Raw genomic sequence first — 4,599 nt, 5'->3', positions numbered from 1 at the left:
TCTTGTCTTTATTATTCAGTTAATGTAAGCAAAGAAAAGAACAATTTAGAACTTAGGTTGTAGGTGCCAATTCTGATTAAGAATGGGGGAAATGGGAAATGTGGGTCAGTTTTAAGAAAAATTATTAGGGGGAAAATGAAAATGTAAGAAAATGAAAGTTTTATACTTAATTTTATACTGGCCTTAGAGAACAATTCAGAAATTTTATAATAGTTCAGTGGGATTTACTGTTTGTTTTCTGTAGATAGCCTTCTAGCCTGGAATATAAACATTTCTGACAGTATAAAAAGGGAGTCCTTTTTTTGTCTTTTTATAGTACATACTGTTTAGATTGTAGTTTCCATTTTATATTCTGAATACATATGCCTTGCAGTTATACCAGTAATGATTACTATACATATGTGAAACATCCTTACTAAGAAGTTAAAAAAGAAAGAAATGAAATCCTTAGTTATCAACCTCTGGACCATGTGTCAAATAAGATGATGAGGCCTAGACATTTTCTCTGATCCCCATGGCCTCTCAAACATCTCCAAAACAGAAATGATATGCTAAAGATAAAGCAACTTAAGCTCTCTCCATGGACACCTGAAATACAAAATAAGGTTTAAAGAAAACAAAAAAACATGAACTGAGCCTACTCTTGAACTCAATACCTTCTGCCCCACTACATACACACCATGCTACCAGCAGTGAGGCTGCACTAGCCCACCTAAAGCCCCAACATATGGGCTTGGAACAAAACCCAACCCTGTGCGATGGTCCTCTCTCCCTCTTCAGTGTCATGGAGATCCTGTTACCAAGCTGTGGAACTTTGCTCTAGCTGTGACAATCAGCCTGGCAGCTCCTCAAGCTGCAGAAGTTTGCTGGGGCCCCCAACAGTATCTTTGCATTCTTTACTGTGAAGAATTTCTACAGGAGAGCAGAGAAACTGGGGGAAAGGGACAGGAAACATGTCTGGTTTAGAAATAGAGCTCAACCCCATTGCTCAAGCCTCTGCTTCCAGAGCCTTGGAGACCCAAACTCCAATGACAAACCACCCTGCCTGGCTGTAGTGCAACAGCGCTCTGAGAGCTTCCAGGCCAGTGAGGAACAGGGAACAGGATAGCTCAGCATGTGCGGCAATCCCCAATGCCTGAGGGAAAGAATACAGCATTCAGCTGGGGATACTTCTATCCCCCAAAAGTCACTTGAGGCGGAGATGTAGGCTGATGAACCATGAATTCTTAGGAGGCTGAGATGCAGCTCCCAGGGAGCTAACAGCAGAGGGTGGTGAGTCAGAAATTGGATAAGGAAAAATAAGGGAAGAGACTGAATTGACCTAAGGTCTTGGGAAGAAGAAAACTCAAAAACCATGATCATATGAAAATGAATCAACAGGGGAAACACAGCAGAAGGAAAAAGATCTCCAGATCAAATAAATTAGTTCAGGCATCTCTGTCTAAATACTGCAAAACAAAAGAAACGATGAGACAGAGGACCTGCAAATTTTGAGACTATGAAACCACTGCCCACTGTTCCTGAGTGGTTTAAAAGAGACATGAGAATTCAAAATTTGTGTTGCAGAGCAAAGATAAAAGGCAGAACAGAAAAGCTGGATGTTGTAGTAGTGAATGTTACCAAAGAAATGATGAAACAATAGATTGGTAATGCAAATACACTGAAGTGAATGGTAATCCAGAAGACAAAAGCAAAACCAAAAATAAACCCCAATAACTTTAAAAGAAAATATACTCACTACCCAAAGTATACTTATCTCAAAGACAGGCCTCACAGAAACATCTGAAGGATCATGGGATCTCCCAGAAGAAATCTTAAAGTCATAATGAAGGAAATAATGAGAACCTCTCAGAACTTCGAAACATAAAATGAAATATCAATTGAAAGAATTCATAGATTGCTTCTAGGAAAAAACCTAAGGCTACAAACACCAAGTCACATAGTGGCTAAATGTAACAATTCAGAAACAAGTTCCATAAGTAATAAAGAGAAAGACCTTCAAATACAAGGGAAAGGAAATTTGAATAACAATTATTTTACACTCATCAGAATATGAAGGAGGGAATGGAATAATGTGTTCTAAAGAGCAGTGGAGCCCAGGATGACCTTCTCTGCAAATCTGAGCTTAACCATAAATGAAAAAAGATAGAAATTCAGTAATAGGCATTTGAAACATATCCAAGAAAGAAGACCAGACATGAAGAACTTATTTGCTTCTTAAACACTCCAGACAATAGAAATGCAGGAAGGGTGAAGGAGCCAAGGACAGCAGCAACAGAATGACATCTGAGAGACCAGCAAGAAATTTCTTTCTAAATATACACCAGAAAATACGGGCAAAAGTGGAAGTCACTTGGAGATATGTGAAGAAGTGGACCTGGGGCATTACAGACAGAACCTTGTTACATCCTGCCTACAAGAGAATTAGTACTTTTTGTAGTGCTATACTACAACGTGGGTAGGTACATGAAAGTAGGAGAGGGACAGAGAAGCATTTGTGGTTCAAATTAAAGGCTAGCAGTAAGGGGAACGTAACCACTGTGGTCTGAGAGAATAATCTGCAGGACAGTGGGTATACAGGAGGAGGGAAAAATTGAAAAGGAGGGAAGAGAGGAGACCTTGCTTTGGTAGTGAGGAGAAAAAAAAAGTTGAGGGGAAAAAACGGTATTACAAAAAAATAGAGGAAAATATAAATCTAACTCAAAAAGGAACTACCAAAGGAAAAACAAACTTGCAGTCATGATGGATTTATCAAATTTGTAAAAAAAAAAAATTAGTGCCCATACTTGACAAATTATTCTCAAAAACTGAGAAAGAAAGCACCCTACATGAATCTTGTTCCAATACTTTACCCAGGGAAAGACAAAATTCAGAAGGAAAATCATAGTCCAGTATCATTAATGAATACTGACCAAAAAATTTAAAATCTCATCAGACTATAGCTATTTATCTAAGAGATCATTCATTTTTGATGAAGTGGGATGTATACCAGCAATGTAAGAATGGTTCAAAATCAGGAAAACAAACAACATAAACATTAAAAAACAAAGCATTTAAAACATGATCACAAGAGATACTTAGTCTTATATGATCATGACTTGTCCTTGGAACTCAAACATTTTATTTCTGCCTGTTTAAAGTATTTATTTTTCTTTTGAACCAGAAGCTTTGGATTTGGGGCTAAAATGGGAGTTTTCAAATTGGGGTTTCTTTCAAGAGGTGATGGTGAGATTCTATTTTCACTTTGCCCTCTGGTTCTTATAGTTTCAGGAAGTTTTCATTTATGATTTCCTAATATATGATGTCCAGTCTTCTTGTTTGGTCATGGTTTTCATAATGTACAAAGATTCTTAGGTTATTTTTTAACTTGTTTTCCAGATCAGTTGTTTTTGATAGTAGATATCTTTTATTTTCCTCTCTTTTTCTCAGTCTTGTTTCTGGTTCTAATATTTCCTGTTTTCTTTTGAATCTTTCATTTCTGTTTGGCTCATTGTAATTTTCAGGGAATCTGTTTCTTTGGTAAAGTTCATCACCTTTTGTTATAAGCTATCTCTTTCCGATTCTTCCTGAGTTGTCACTTAATTTATAATTATATTTTGTTATCTCTTGTTTCCTTTCTCCTAGTTACTCTTATCCTTGTGGTCAAGCCATTTTTTTCCTTTGAAGCTATGTTTGGAATTGTTATGTATTTATTGTCTTCTAGGTTATACTTAAGCTTCTTTGGAACTATAAAATTTCTTGATAATTACTATTAATTTCTTTTATTCAGTTACAGTTTCAGCCTCTGTTCTTGAATTAGGACTATCAGTCATAGAATGACACCATTTTTCATAAAGCATACCTTAAGCCATCTCCCTCTCTACCTCCCCAACACAGGTTTCTGCTTTGTTTGCATACTTTCATTCTGGCATTTATTTTGAGGTTCATTTCCAACTTCTATCTTTTTGTATAGTCCTACACTAGATGGGGCTCTTATCATTATTTCTTTCAATTTCTTGGTCATTATTTAGTCTAGTGCTATTTTTGTGTAAAGACATGAGTTGGAAAGTTTTTTGTATCATTCACTCCGCCATCTTAATCTCAAAAATTATCTTAGCCTACTTTAACAAGTGTGGCTTCCAATACAAGGCTGGTATATAGGCCCATTATACTCTGTCCCCATCAAACTTCACCTGGAGTGCTGTACTCAGTTCTGAGTGCTACCATTTCAAATATTGATAATCTGGAGAACATCCATTTACATTGGAGTCCTTTACATTTGAGATTTGAAAGCACCAAGTAGATTTAACCTGGAGAAAGGTCATAGGGACCTAATACTTGTCAATCAGTATTTAAGAGACTGTGAAAAAAAAAAGGGAACTTATTTTGTTTTCTTTTACCTCAATGGGTGGAAATTGAAAAGAGGCAAATTTAAGCTTGTCAGCAAAAACTTCCTATCAGAGCTATCCAGAACTGTGACAGGATGCTTTCAAAGGGGAATGGGTTTCCCCTCAGTGGGAATCTTCAAGCAGAACATACGTGAACACTTTTCAATATATTGTAATGAGTACCCTTCTCTCTCTCTCTCTCTCTCTCTCTCTCTCTCTTTCTCTCCCTCCC

The sequence above is a fragment of the Petaurus breviceps genome, unplaced genomic scaffold (genome assembly GCF_028583685.1).
Source record: "Petaurus breviceps papuanus isolate PSGF00001 unplaced genomic scaffold, PetGlider_PUasm1.0 78, whole genome shotgun sequence".
Classification (NCBI taxonomy): domain Eukaryota; kingdom Metazoa; phylum Chordata; class Mammalia; order Diprotodontia; family Petauridae; genus Petaurus; species Petaurus breviceps.
This window is presented reverse-complemented; position numbering follows the sequence as displayed.